Consider the following 16,930-nt stretch of genomic DNA (forward strand, 5'->3'; position numbering starts at 1 on the left):
TCCCTCATAGAACATTAAAAAATAATAAAATATAATTGTCATTGGTACTGTTCGGTTATACCGGAGGCAGCGGAAAACGCATTTTGAAAATAGTCGATAAACTGGATTATTTGTTAGTTTGGGTTAGTTTAGGTTCGGTTAGGTTGGGTTAGGTTAGGTTAGTGTCACCACCCACCTGTAGGTAGGTGTCTTCGCCTAATAAATTAATTAGTAATAAGCCGACATGTAAACCTGATCTCTAACTATACGGCTTAGTAAAACGCCTAAAACGCTTCCTTGTCTAATCATATATAATTGTTTATCTGTTCACAGGTTTTTACGCTACCCGTTCGGTATGTAAACATATCGAACGGGGCATCGATTGCTACGAACAAGGTAATACAGTATAAAAGAATGATGGATGTGAAATTGCCTTGTTCTGCACAATAAAACCTGTGATTATGTAATATAAAATGTTAGATATAAGTTTATTAGGTAATTGTATATTAGTATAAATGGGTCAGAATGATTGTCAAAATAAAGAGACGAATGCAGTAGCGAGAGGTTATAATAAGATGTATAAAATGTTATGTGGAACACACTAATCGAATGATATTTCCATCTATAAACTCGTTAATAATAAACTAATAATTATAGAATCAATGTATAACGTGGCAACACCAACAAAGCGCATAGCAACAGAAAGTCAAACATGTCGGGACATGTTCGTATCGTAGATAAACGGGCCTAGCAACGCACCAACGGCCGGCCGATGCATTGGTGTGTGTGCACCGGCGGGCCTACGCAATAACTTCAGTAGAGTCTCTTAAATTTAATTTTTATGAAATATTGTTCGATTCTTGTGTTCATCATATTTATATTTATCGTCTGTAATATAAAGCATGAGGAAATTCGCATATTTAAGAACGAATAAATTCTTGATGGCAACCAGCGTGAGCTTTGCCAATTTCTGATCAAATAAATTAAAATCATGACCTTATATAGCTGCGCGGGAAAGAGACAGCGATATAAATCGGGCAAGGTGGGGACATATCACCGATCGATATACCCTTGGACATTGCAACCGAATTTCCTTTGCAAGAAGTAGTATTTTGCTATTTGTTGGAAATAGTAAAATATTATTTCATATTACTATATAAGACGTAGTTTTAAGAATAAATTGTTATCATTATAAATGTAAAATTGTAAAAGGTAAAGGCAACAGACAGGTTTACGTCGTAAAATCACAAATATTTATGTGAGGGTTGATGGAGGATAATTACAGGGCCTATTATTATGTCAAGTATGTAAGTAGTTGTAAACGCATGTAATTTAAACGCTAATCAAATCGTGTGTTTACTCCTGGCATAAGACTAAAACCGCGAGTTTATGCCGGAGATAGCTATTTAAATGCTCTAAATAAATTCATATAAAATCCATAGAATTAGATAGACGATATTTTATAACGTCAATATATCCATCCACGTGCACAGAATATATTATCTCTTGATACTTGGTCCTTCTGACAAACCAGTAAATTCTTATTAAATAAACAAGAGGTAACATGTAGTATGAATTAACGGACATAGTAGAATCTTTGGTCACCCCTTCTCAAACTCTTTGGACCAATTAGAATAAGGGAGGCTGCTATAAAAGAGGGCGCATCCGAGAGATTTTTATCATTCAGATTCTGACACTCGCCAAGACAACATCACGCTCTCCACCGATCTCAGTTCTACCGTTGAATTTATTCTGAAAAGAAAAAATTTAATAATCCTGACCATCGCAAAAGAGATTGATACTACTGCTCCACTGCTATTTTCGCCAGCCAGAAAATACCTAGCCGACATCTTCCTGCCGCTGTATAGTCTTTTTCAAGATAAACAACGACAGCAGACCAACCTAGTGTTTTCATCCGGGCTTTCATAGCAGAGCGGCAATACGTCAAACGATATCAGATTTGAATTCCTCTTCCTCATCATCCTCAAAGTGAAATATTAGTGTGTGCCAGTGCCTTATACCAAAAGTGACAGTGTCTCAGTGCGTGAATCCGGGTTTCTCGAGTGGCAAAAGCGCTGCTCTGTTCAGTGTGGTGTTGTGCTCGATCGCAGTCATCAACTCAACATAGTGATTTCGGCGACTGTGATTTGGTTAACGCCAGTTCTGTTCAGTTCAGTGCAGTTATCACAGAGTGCTTCCGGGAAGACGCCTGAGCGCCGCACCTGAGGAAACAGGGACACATCTGAATATATTTACTTACTCATAGTCCGTAATCGCATCCTGTTTCTATTCACCACCAATTTTACCAATATCACCGTCTCTTCATAAATTAATACTTAATCTCATTGCCATTTACCTATACGACGCTAGGGATTTCTGCCCACTGCGCAATCTTACTATTTTTCCAAATTAAAACTTATATTCGTATTACTTTTCTTTTCTATTTTTATATTCTTTTATACCTTTTGCTCTCCGCTCTTCCAAAAAAAAATGCCTTCACCGAGATTCAACGAGATCCGAGAGGAAGCGACCGCAGACATCAATGAGCTAATGGAGATACCCGCAACTCCAACTCCCAAACAACTCCTGGAACAGGACCCGACAACGACCCTACAAAATATTGCATACATGATTACGAAAAATAAAAAACAAGACCCTCAAACTCTTATACGATCAATTTTCAGCCTCCTGGTATCCTGCATGGATTCAAGAACGAGAGCCCAATGCCGCCAGCCAACAACCAGCCATCCTGCCGGACCGAACTTCAAGATCAAGAGAGCCAAGAGAGCGACTTCCCAGAAAAAACAAGAGATCCTACCAAACTCACAGGAGACCATAGCAGCCACACAAGACGACTCCGAATACGAGGACTTGAATGATGACGCCACCTTCGCCTCAGCCGTCCGCAAACGACAAAGACAACCGACCACCCCCAACGCCACACAGAAATCGCCGCAGCAACTCCAGAAAAAGAAGGCAGCCCCGATAAGCAATACGCCAGCTTCACAACCAACTACCGTCGTTCCGCCAACGGCTAAACACTCCAAGGACGACCGGAAAGCCAAAATCCCACCAATAATACTTCACTCCAGACGCGATTATACAACGATCGCTAAGGACATGAAGCTGGCCGGCATTACACCAGGATTTGCAACGTTACAAAAGGACAATACTCGTATCGACTTCGACGACATCATCACATACCGGAAAACAGTGGCGTTCCTCGACCAAAGAGGGATATCATTCAATTCTTACAAGACAGAGGAAGAGAAAACCTACAAGGCCGTCATCAGAGGTATACCGACAGAAACGGACCTCAACGATGTAAAAGAAGAACTAATTGATCTTCAATTTCCGGTAATTGCCGTCCAGAGGATGCGCCGCAGATTCGACCAGGAGCTGTTACCACTTGTACTGGTCGACCTGGAAAAAAGCGACGCGGGAAAGAGTATATTCGAACTAGAGACTCTACTTTACCACCGAATCAAGGTGGAGTCTCTAAGGAGAAAAACAGCCACCGGACAATGCCACCGATGCCAGGGCTTCGCCCACTCGGGCAGCCACTGCCACGCACCACCAAAGTGCGTGAAATGTGCAGAAAGCCATTGGACTCACGAGTGCGATCACACTCGGGAGATGGGCCCGGCCACATGCGCAAATTGCGCTGGCCCTCATCCAGCAAACTACCGGGGTTGCCCGAAATTCCCGCGCCCAGGACAGACCAACCCCAACCACAGACGAACATGGCCGTCTCCCCCATGGCAGAGACAACCCCAGCCGACCCAGCCTACCCAGAACGAGACCCGCCAAGCCCAAACTCACACACGACCCCAACAAATGGACCATCGCAGCGGTAGGACGACGCACACTAATAACAGGTTAGTCGCTTTCCCTACCCAATTTCCGATTACAAACAACTCGCCCTCCACCAACTCCAGTTCAGACCTAAAAAGTCTGGCAACTGCAATTATCCAATTGCAAAAAACTATGGAGCAAGCTACCGCCATGGTAGCCCAAGCCACGAAACTTGTCCAGCAAAATGGCTACTAAGACCAATCCAGCCTCACTACAGACGGCCATCTGGAACGCTCGCGGTACCTTAATTATTGATAAGGGGGAAATCATCAATTTCCTATCCAAGCACGACATCGACATACTCCTAGTTAGCGAGACCCACCTTAAACCTACTTCCCGCATCCGTTTTCCAAACTACACCACGTACAGAACGGACAGACCAACCAACAGGGGCGGCGGAACCGCTATTTTTATTAAGTCTCATATAGACCATTGTGAGGCACCTCCAACCACACAAAACCGGGCACTAGAATCATGCTCAATCATAGTTAATACTCGCTCCTCCGGCAGCGTTAAATTCACGTCAGTCTACGTTCCTCCTTTCAAAAAGGACGATTCTATTACCAGAACAGATCTAGATAGCCTACTGGACACTAACGTTACCACAGTAGTCATTGCGGGCGATTTCAACGCTAAGCACTTAGCTTGGGGTGGCCGCTCTTCAGACTTCAGAGGTAAAATGATCTACGAATTCACTGACGATAATAACATAACCTTAGCCGCTCCATCTGAGCCCACGCACTACCCAGCTAATAACACACATAAACCTTCTATTTTAGATTTTGCTTTACTCGCGGAAACTGATTTCATTCACGAAATCAGCGTAGTTAACGAACTATCCTCAGACCACAAGCCGGTACTTTTACACTTAGGAGACCCATCAAATGTGGTCCTAGCAATTAACAGACGTATCAAAACCCAAACATCATGGGAAGACTTTAAATCATCGTTAGAGGAAAAGCTCACGCAACCAACCCTTCTCAACACTGAGGAGAGCATAGACTCCGCAGTCGCGACATTCACGGGCGAAATACTAGATGCCGTAAACGCAGCCACTGTAGTTAGACCATCAAATCATACACTCCGCCCAGACATATCACAGCGCCTTAAAGATAAAATCAGAGAGAAAAATAAAGCACGTTTGGAATGGCAGAAGCAAAAACTCCGCGCATCCAAAACGATTTACAACAGGTTGATACCAGAGATTAGGAAAGAATTAGCTGAACTTGATGACGCCAGCTGGTGCCAAAAAGTCAATAATTTAGTCAAGGGCAGCCCACCATACTGGTCCCTAACAAAACTTTTAAGACAGACCAGGCAGAAGATTACACATATTCAAGGACCGAATGGCCCAGTATACTCTTCTATAGACAAAGCTGAAGCATTTGCAGTCAGCATAGCAAAACAATTCTCTCCAAACACTATAGACAAGAATAATTCAGAAATAGTTAATCATGTCAGACAAATCACCAGGAAAGCCAGGGATATTTACAATAAGAGGTCAGATCCTCCCCCAAATCCTCTAACACCGGCCACGGTCACGGAAATCGGTTGCCTCATTAAGTGGCTTAATAACCGAAAAGCCCCTGGTAATGACGGTCTTACAAACAGAGCCGTCAAAAACCTCCCAGACAGAGGTATAGAAATACTTACGCAGATAGTCAACGCCAGCTTAGAGCTCCAATACTTCCCAGCAGCCTGGAAAGTAGCGGACATAGTCCTTATTCCAAAACCCGGCAAGGACCTGACGTGTCCAGAAAATCACAGACCTATTAGCCTATTACCGACTTTAAGTAAAATCTTTGAACGAGTCATAAAACGCAGACTTCAAATCATGATCGATGCAGACCTCATCCCAGAAATCCAACACGGATTTAGGGCAGGACATTCGACCAACCATCAACTACTTAGGGTAATCGAATACATAACTAAAGCTTTTAATTATAAAACCTTTACAACAGGTCTCTTTCTAGACATAGCAAAAGCCTTTGATAAGGTCTGGATCAAAGGCCTTATAGTCAAGCTCTCAGAATCAGGACTCGACACAGCCATGATCAACATGATAAGCTCCTTTCTCCGGAATAGGAGCTTTAATGTTAAACTTAACGGAATTAGATCCTCAACAAAAATACCCACAGCCGGAGTCCCACAAGGATCCGTGTTAGGTCCCACCCTGTACAACTTGTACACAAAGGACATACCGATTCCCACCGACAGTTACGGTAGCTCGACCATCGTTGCCCAATACGCAGATGACACAGCTATCCTAAGCAAATCGCTCAATCTCAACAAAGCAATTATGCAAGTCTAGACAGCGGCAAACCAAATATCCAACTGGTGCGATAAATGGCGTATTCAGATTAATCCAGCTAAGAGCGCTGCCATTCACTTTGCCAGGCATACGAATAGGCACCGCCTTAAAATGATAAATCTCAAGATGCACAACCACATAATCCCTTGGGATAAGTCGGTTAAATATCTAGGTCTTACGATAGACAACAAACTCACGTTTAATAAACACATACTAGAGAAAAAAACGCCAAGCCGTAATAGTTAACGCAAGACTTCGACCCATGATGGGCCCCAAGAGTAAACTGTCTACTCGAGCAAAACTTCTGCTCTACACAGCAATCACCAGACCAACAATCACTTACGCAAGCCCCATATGGGCTTACTCAAATCCCCGACACATTAAACTCTTTCAGACTATTCAAAACAAGACATTGCGACGAATCACGGGCGCTCCGTGGTATGTACGCAATACCACACTTCACAGAGACCTAAACATTGAAACCATCCACGATCATATCATGAAGTTGTCGAAGAGATTCTACAAATCCATGATAAACCATCCCAACGCGTCTATTAAAAATTTATTAATCGAAAATGGAAGTGACACAGACTACGTATATAGGAGGCCGAAGGCAATCCTGCTGGACAAGCATCCACCATAGTTCCTTCACATCCTCACCACAGACTCCTTCTTACCCAAGCGACTAATCTGTTATTTTTCGGTGCAACAAGAAAAGACATTGATACCCGACCTCCCCCCGAGGATAATAAAAGATGAAGGGCACCCGCCACCTGACATAAGTGCAAGCGGAGGGAACCTTCCTCCCTAGTATTAAAAAATTTAAATACACACACATTTATCATGACTCAACACAGGGACTCAAGTATAAAAGATTAAATACTGCTCGGCGGGGTTGGACAATCGGACTATCAATGTCAATGCAGAGATCTTCACCGGAATCCACTAGACCAATGATTTGACCTGAAGCTGGGTCATATCATCATCCTACACCTTGCATTTTATGTTTGTATCCTTTCTTTTTTGTTAACTATCTTAACAAAGAAGAAATGTTTGTATGTGAGTACAAAATCGGTGCGTGCACTTGTATGCAATTACAAGGACAAGCACCTTGCCAAAGCCTCTCAACGCCATCATACATAGATGAAGGAGATAGGGGGCATAGCCCCGGGACTCCAATTAAAAGTAAAAAGGCAATATACTAAACAAACAAAACAGATTTTTATCAGTCTACCGGATCTTCTCTCAGGAACAACATCTTCTCTACTAGCAGCCTCTCTTCAAACACTCTGGACCAGTCGCACCAGTTTCGCCGCTCATCTCTTCGCTTCTTGAACGCCGAAGTACTCCCCGGTGAGAGTTTCGCATCCCGTTTACTTACGGGTGGGAAATATCTCTCGCGTTCGCTGTAATCGGTCGTCACGTTTACTTGTCTGCCGCCTTCACCTACATTGGCCTGTAAAAATATTATCTACTGGACGCTACATACAGAAAATAAACCGAGTCATTACCGACTTTTTCAAAAGGAAACAGCTTTATTATAACCCCTCACCGACTGAGCTAGGAAAAATTCATCAACGAAGTGCGCAGTGGCGTATCGTTGAGGGGGTGTTGTTATTAGGTTAGGTTAGGTTAGGTTAGGTTTGGTTAGGTTAACCTAACAAATAATCCAGTTTATCGGCTATTTTCAAAATGCGTTTTCCGCTGCCTCCGGTATAACCGAACAGTACCTTGTCATTAAATTCTTTCAATGTGGATTTTCTCAATTTTTGACTAATTCATAGTTTTAATATTTATTTAAAAAAACATCGATTTTTATAAAAAATATAAATGTGTACTTATAACTTGAAATCCTTTTTATTTATATGAAATCTTATTTAGTCATGGTCACAATATTGAAGCTCGATTTGATATAAATAAAAAGAATATCAAGTTAAGTATACACATTTATATGTTTATAAAAATCGACGTTTTTTTTTAATTATATAAAAAAATATTAAAACTATCAATTAGTCAAAAATCTAAACCGTAAAAAATTGAAAACTTAATAAACTAAATTTTAATAATAAATATAACCATAAAAATAATGTAATAATAACGTAACCTATGCCATAAATAATATGTAACAAATTCACATTTTTTTTACAATTGCAAGTTAATCTTTGACTTTAAAAAATCTTTTTAATGTTTTCTGATACATATTTATTAATAAATACAGTTGAAATTGTAAATTACCAAAAAAAATCTCAAATTGCAAGCTTCGTATTTTTCCGCTATGTTCTCTGTTGGCATTAAAGCTATTTGATAGAAAATAGTTCAACAGTCTGCCGACAGATCCAGACTCACGTTTCAAAATCTGCCCTCACACAATGTAACCAATCGCGACCAAATCTGCGCAGATAAATTGCGCGCCGAAATTATGACAGACCATCTTAGTGTCAATAGTTTATAATTTGCCTGCATACACTTTTCGTTTCAATTTTTGCATTTAAATATGAGTGAATAGCGCGCACTAAACGACTGCATAGTCGCCAAATAGTATTTAACTATCATTTTTAATTATTTTCATAGCGTTTTTTGCCCCGGTGATACTATAATACGAGTGATAAGATGGGAGATGAATAACCTTCAAATTTAAAATACGATAAGAAACTTGTAACATTCTAGGAAGTATTTTATGCGTGTCAATGTGATAATGATTACATTTTAATTTGTAGTTCGTTTCAATAATCAATACTTTATTTTTTTAATTATGTTATTAATAAACAGTGTGTTGTGAATACATTTAATTGATAGCTGAAGACATTTAGAGGTAAGCACATGTATTAAGCTAGTACGATGGGGTACCTACCTGTAGCTCCTACGTTTTGTTTTGATGAAAGAAAAATAAATAAGTCGCACCTTCTACAAGTTAACATTATAATTTATATTACAAGCAGCTTACGGAAATGACATTAGATTAATAATGACATGAATTATTATCGGTTCTAATCAGGATGAAATAAAAACAATCTAGTTAATAATATAAAATAAAAGTTGTTGAATATATTTTTTCTTCTACGTCGATAGAGGTTTTATGTATGAAAGTTGTGCTGAAAAAGAATATTGAATATAATGTAATAGCGCCTGTACACGTGCATGGATTTACTAGTAGCAATAGTATGTATTTTGAACTATCGTGACAATAACACCTGTGTACACGTAAAAGTCCTGACTGTCTCTCCAATCTCATTCTTGACACTGAAATATCCAATTTTGTTTCTGTACTTTTTCATTTACAAACTGCTGCCATACGAGTGCATAAATCAATAATTATTGGCATCTATATGAATAATTAAAATCAACCGTTAAAAATGCGTCAACTTATGTGACGTGCTTTTTAAAAGACTATGTACCTATTCGTGGCAAAACAGATTTTTCCGGATAATAAACTAATTATATATTTAATGTGTATATTCTACTTATCATAATATGATATTACATTATAATAAACAAAACGTATAATAATTATGACGTGTTTAACTACATATTATTATTTCGTTCACGCGCACTTGGCACACTCCGATATAAACGGAATAAATTTGGCCTCTTATAAAAAGAAACCTGATTCCCAGCGAAAGCTTTCTCTCTCCTTAAACAACACTCAATGTTCAAACATTTAAGTCATAATATGACACTGAATAAGGTATAATTATTGTCTATGTCAATATTACAATACTAATATTATAATTCAAACACAAGGCTCTACACGACAACTCTCTTTGATACTTGGTGAACCGCTATGCAGTTCATATAATTGTAATAATAATTATGACAATGCTGAATGCACACAAGATACATTTAGATTTTAAGCCATCTGGTCCAGGCGCTGACCAATGTCTCGTATACGTAATATGCGGAACGGAAGATATTTAACACATGATCTCTGCTTTGAATGATTACAACCCATTTAACCCTTCACTGCATGATTTTTGTATTTAAAAAAAATCTTGGTGTCAAAATACCTTGTGATTGAAGGAAAAATAATAGATTTTTTTTTTTTGAAAACTCCATTTAATTTTATATGTTACTGCGCGGTATCGCATTTCAAAACCAAATGATAACAATCATAAAAAACTAATATAAGGTATTTTCATTCAACCAATTTTATCTTCTTCAAATTCAATCTTCTGTATATTTTTTTTTATTTATTTACAAATGCGGATTTTGGCGTACATACGAATTCGTCAACTTTACTATCAAAGCAGAAATGCATAGGCTTTATTTTGCAGAAATGCTTTATTTTTTCAAATGTCCAAACATAATCGGCAAAGTAGGATATCTATGATAAAATAGTTTTCTAGGCATCGAAAAGCATATTATTTGTTAATTTACACAGATGGCATTGGCTATATCGAAATAGTTTGAAATGTCGCAAATTAGGCGACACTATGGTAAATTACGAGTATAGTGGCCTATGTAACATTAATTATATTAACACTGTAGCCGAACAACTGTTTGATCTCTAAAACAATCTGGAGAAGCCTTGATAAAGGAATATGAAATGCAACGATCTGAATTAAAACAAAAAAGTTGTTTTTGATCCCATAAAAAAAACCAAATACCTAAAGGAATTGAAGCCAATGAGAATCCCAAGAATCGACAATTTTTAACACATTGCTTCTTCTTATTGTGCCATCCCCTAGCGGAGGTCGGCCACCATCAAGGCGATCTTATCTTTGTCGTCGTAACACATTGCACTACCCGCTATTTTTATTTTTTCAAAAGGTACTAACCGTCCTACGACCGTGCCGATGGCATGGTAAAATTAATTTCATTTTCAATCAATCCGTGATTCAATCTTGCTTTTATTGAACAACTCCACTCCCAAATGACTATTAATATCGCCTGGCAACATCGACATTATATATCTTTGTGACCCCTAGAATATATATCAATTGTCAGAAGGCGTTCTGCATATTATGTATACGAGACATCGGTCAGATCCTGGTCTAATCGTGATTCGTTGAATTTGTACGCGATGGCTGGAACAGCCAGTAGGACCTATTAAGTATAATTGGGTAATATCTCACTTGATGGCACCACCTAACAATTTTATGAATGGATAACAAAAGAAATTAATGTAAATAAACATAAAATAGCACCTATCGGTGGCAAAAGGTAGAGGTAGGCTGTTAAGATTCGACAGAAATAGTGCACACTAAAATTTGTCGGTCATATTTATTTGTTTTCATTGAACTAAGCATATAATGTACAGATTGTGCTGGTTAGTTTTTTAAAATTCAATTAATCTTTGCCTAAACCAAACCATAATAATGTAGGTATGCTATGGGTGTTCCGACAAAAATAGTGCACACTTTTTCAGTCATTCTTATTTGCTTTGTTGAATTAAGAATACATATTACAGATATTATTTGATTAATTATTAAATTAAATAAAACACAATTTTTTAGTACTTATTCCACCTATTCCAAACCATAATGACAACAAATATTGTTCTATCTCAAAAACATCTAAAATTATGTATGGTTTAATGTCACCTTAAATTAATATTTTTTTATGTTCACTTAATATGTAAAAACTAAATAAAATTTTAAATTTGAATAATTTTAGATATTTTATAGATAAACGAATATTTTTCGACTACTATCTACTATGGCTTGGATTGGCAGGGCTTAATTGAATTTAAAAAAATAACATACACTATCTACACATATTACTATTAGTTCAATGAAAACAAATACGTATGACTGACAAAGTTTAGTGTGCACTATTTATGTCGGATCGTAATAGCCTTCCTCCACCCTTCGCCACTGAACTAGCTACCCACATTTGAATTTAGAAAATATATCCTACAATAATTGTTAATTGAATTAGTACAAATTGTAGATTGTACTTATAAAAAATCTGCATTACGGTTTCAACATTCTGACAAAAAATGAGGACATAGAATGTTAAAAAAGAGCTTGGACATGGAAGCTCTGAACTCTGGAATGGAATCTCCAGAATCAAAAATATCCCCATGGAAACACCCCATTAAATAAATTGTTAATTGTTGGCAACAACTGTTGCTGGCGAGACAGCGTTACTAATTCAATCTAAAAAACAAATTGTTCCAACGGGCGGCACAATATTATCACATCCTTGATAAGTATGTACCTATTGAAGTATCTCCTAACTGCACGAGGTCTTTATTTACTTGTCTACTGATACAGAATATCAACTTTTTAGGGTCCGAAGTCATCGGTTCTTTCAAACCTAATTTAGTCACCTTGGTATTGAACTGACCTATTCTACAAAAAAAAGTATCAAATTTTCAACGCAACGTTTAAATGCATTCTGCAGAGCGATACACAAGGGACGAGGACTATTCGGCGCCGGGACAACTGGGCGCCACGCAATCGAATGAAATTCGAAAATAAATAGACGTTCGTGAATTATAGGTACTTTTCAAATATATATGTAATAATATTACATATTTATATTTAAATTGAATTATAATAATTGATTAATAAATAAGTTCCATTGGTTTATTGGTACGTCGTAAGTATTTCTCATTGATAATATCTGTACCTCAGAGGCAGACGGATGCAACTTCATTTTTGGGGAAAATGATTTTTTTTAAGAATCGTCATGCTAAAGGCATAATTTATAAGAGGCAGAGAGATGGAAGTCCTAGTCCAAGATATGCATAGAATAAAGATGCAAATGCCATACCTACCTTAGAGGCAGAAGGATGCAAATCCAATAATCCACTAAGATAAAATTCTCTCAAACCGTCTGTAATATGTACTAGACGAGAACCAGCCAGGAGATCGAGCTTTAGAGGAGGATACAGCACTATGGACCATATCCAAGTCATCAGAGAAATTAGAGCGGTAACAGGAATACAAGCTGCCGCTATCCATGGGTTTTATAGACTATGAGAAAGGGTTCGATTCCATAAAGAAATTTTCAATACTCGATGCACTCAGAAATCAAGGAATCCCCGGGCGCTATATAAATATTTTCAATTATTATATACAGTAGCGCAACAACATCTCCATAAACCATCGCGCATTTTCTATCAGCAAATGAGTCCGACAAGGTGATACAATCTCACCTAAACTATTTACAGCTACAACACCTGAAGACTTATTTAGAGAACTTGACTGGAATGACGCGGGCCCCCATAAATGGAGAATACGTGAGTCATCTGCGCTTTCCCGATGACAATAAATAGTAGTTTGCAAGACTCAGAAGACCTCCAAAGCAGAATGCAGGAACTCGCTGGAGTAAGCAACAAAGTAGGCTTGAAAATAAATGTGTCAAAGAAGAAAGTCATGTTCAACTGCTTTGCGGGCCAAAAAGAGATCCTCATCAATGGCATTCAGCTCAAACAGGTGAAAAACTACATCTATCTGGCACAACAAGTGTCTATAGATGGATGTATATTTGATGAAATTGTTCGCAGAGTAAAGCTAGGCTGGAGTGCTTTTGGCCGCCTGAATAATTTCTTCAAAAATGACCTCCCACTGTGCCTAAAGTGCAAAGTGTTCAACCAGTGTTTACTTCCCGTAATCACATGCGTGTGAAACATGGACCCTAAGTAAAAGAGGGATCCAGAAACTTAGAGTAGCACAACGTGGAATGGAAAGGTGCATGCTGGGCATAACGCAAACGGACAAAAAGAAGAATGAGTAGATAAGGGAACAGACAAGGATTAATGATGTGATAGAGTTTGCTAAAAACCTCAAATGGAAATGGGCTGGACACATAGGTCGAAGAAAGAACAATCGTTGGATAAATTTATTCATCCAGTGGTATCTAAGAGGTACAAAACATCCGCAAGGTAGATCTAGAGGCCGCTGGATCGATGAAATGATAAAGTTTTGCGGAAAAACTTGGCAACGCAACGCACAGGGACGAGAGAAGTGGAATCAACTTGGAGATTAGCGAGGCCTTCATCCAGCAGTGAATAGATTCAGGCTGGTGATGATGATGAATACATAATAAAACTTTGTTATATTTATACCTATAAATTTATTTAACTTTTAATTTGTTTTATTTTGGATAGGTAAATAAGATACAAATCCACATTTAACAAAATATCTTTAGAGGCAGAAGGATGCAAATCCACACTACGTTTTTTATTTTATTTTTTTTAGATATAAAATTGTATTATATTTATTCCTTTCTTACATATTCCAGAAGTACTTTAATTGAATTAGAATAAAAAAAATAATGATCATTATATGTATATTTTCTTAGAAGTTATGAATATTCGTTTAAAATAAAAATTGTTTTTTGGGTATTTGGCATTTGCATCCGTCTGCCTCTGAGGTACAGATATTAACAGCCCAGGAAATCTCCATCGTATGCCGATACAGCCATATCTCAAAATCCTCCAGTCTGATGATCCGTTCCTTTAAGGTCCAGGCTTCGACTCTGTATGAAAGTATGGATTTAATACATCACCTGATCGTATCATCGAGTGCCAAGTCCATGGCCCCCACATCCTGAAGCAGGCCCCCAAAGGCCCCGCTACGATTAAAGACAGTGTGATTTTCGACAATAGTGTTACTCAATTATTTAGCGGAACCCCATAGTTATGGTTATTCCGTGTATTTTTTGAGATTTTTAAATAAATCCAGTTGATTTATTGAGTTGTCTGCACTCATCATCATATTATGAAGTACCGATCGGGACCTCTTTTTGTGGTACCCAATTAACATGCAACCCTTCGGCATATTGGGTAAATAACCATTTTGTTAGTCAGGAAACACACTTAAAATAATTATAAAGTAAAATTATACATGTGAATTACCTATTATTTATTAATTATATCATCATATCATATCAAATTGCATTGCACAGCCACATATTTTTAATTTTTTTTTTACTATTCGAGCAAATTTGTGGTGTGTGTTTTTCTCACTTAACTGGTCGATTCGCCACGCTCCCCCCCTAACCCCGAACCCTCAGGCTAGAGCCCTGTCAGCCCCCCCTCCCTCTTGTAGGGGCCATGGCCAAGTCTTATATCTCGGCTGGAGAAGAGATGTTTCTTTTTTTCAAACGTGGTTCTTGCCATCTCAAATCTGATCTTGATCTCATGATCTACAAGTGACGACCGGTTTTATTCAGAATTGCAGAATATGTTGGCTTACATAAATTATATTTTATAAAAAATAAAATATATTAGGTGTGAAACGTTTAAATTGTTCATTGGTGTTTGGAATTATTGTCTGTCTTGTAATAAAAATAAGATTGTTTTAATGATTAACACAGATCGCGAATTAAATTTTTCTTAGTTTATTGAGTTTTTCAAAACAAACATTTTTCACCAGTGTCACAGGAGTCAAATATTTAGAATAAATAATATTTAGAACAAAATAAATAATATATATTTTTAAATAGTTCCTAATATACGATCTTTCGTATTTAAAAAAAATTACACTAGAATATTAATTTAATATTTTATTCTAGTATTAAATAAAATATTTATAAAAATGTAGTTAATATATATGATGAAATAGTAAAAGAATCAATATTGTTTTTGCTTTTTACAGACATTTTATGAAATTTCAGAAAATCAAGAAGCTAATAAAAAAGCCATAAATAAATCATAATTGCTCTCTGCTTATGAAATTAATTAGTCAAAATACTAATATTTGCATCGTAAAAACGTGGGCTGATTATAAAATCACTTTGGTAAATTAACAAAGCTGTAAATGAATAATCAATCGTCTTTCTTATTTTTATTAAATTATATGCAATTACAACATCAATTAGCATCATGTGGATAATATTTATATTGTAAATTAAACTGTATTCTAACTAGGTAGGTATATATGAGCCCTTGAGAACTACAGTGGTTTAAGTCAGGTTATTAGTGTTTTGAGATGTTGAAAATTATTCAAAAGTCCCATCAAGCTAATTATAGATATTTATTGTTCACAAATATTTTATTTTACTGCTTTTTGGTTTTTTCGAGTAATTTTGTATAATCTCATCTTAGAATAGAGATGTAAAAGACGTACACTAGTATTATTTACGTGACATACACCATTATAACCAAAACTTACTTGACTTGCACTTCAATTTGATACCATTATTAATATAAAACGTTAGTAAGATGTTATAATAAACATGATAAGTATATTTTTTTTAAAATACAAGCATAATAAAGTTCGAGTATGAAAATTATACCTACTTATTACAAAATTAAAAAATAATATATTAGTCTATGCATATGACTTACACCAGTCTTGTTATAAACTGATTGCAAATATATTTTTCCTGTAATTTGAAAGGTAAGCCATCTATGATTTTTTTAAAGAATTTCGGTGACTTGAATAGTCAGCCTAATGCATAATGATATAGCCTACCAATAACTTCAACTCGTTTTTCGAAATTTTTGACTTACGCCACTGTAGTTCTCAAAGGCTCATATATAACTAATAAACATGATATTTAAAGAATTTTTTCTTGTCAATCCTGATTTTCAGCTACTGTTTTATTCCTTGGTTGTGTGATTTTTAGTGTGTCGAATTGAATTGCCGTATATAAAGCGTTGGAACGCACCGCAAAATTTGCGTACCTATGTTTTATTATTGTACAGTTATACTCAGTTCCCCATAGTTTCCACGGTTTCGGCTGTACCATAATTACAATAGAACATTGATTATCCGGAATTCTACAGGATTATCAATTTAATATGATTGTAAGATAAATGTACGATTTTAAAAGTATATATATATTTACCATGTCTGATCCTAGTAGGATCATGGTAACCTCCACAGAGTG

The 16,930-nt window shown here is 37.0% G+C and overlaps 1 protein-coding gene across 1 annotated transcript in view; it reads left to right on the forward strand.

The window, feature by feature from the left end:
- Positions 1-8,540: 8,540 nt before the first annotated feature.
- LOC147078750 (ethanolaminephosphotransferase 1) overlaps positions 8,541-16,930 on the forward strand; it is a 48,602-nt gene continuing 40,212 nt past the window's right edge. The window contains exon 1 of the mRNA XM_085960426.1: positions 8,541-8,957. The gene's annotated coding sequence lies outside the window, so the exon portion shown is untranslated. The remainder of the gene's footprint in view (positions 8,958-16,930) is intronic.

Source organism: Rhyacophila brunnea, unplaced genomic scaffold (assembly GCF_057557595.1).
Source record: "Rhyacophila brunnea isolate RB1 unplaced genomic scaffold, BYU_Rbru_1.0 scaffold_11, whole genome shotgun sequence".
Classification (NCBI taxonomy): domain Eukaryota; kingdom Metazoa; phylum Arthropoda; class Insecta; order Trichoptera; family Rhyacophilidae; genus Rhyacophila; species Rhyacophila brunnea.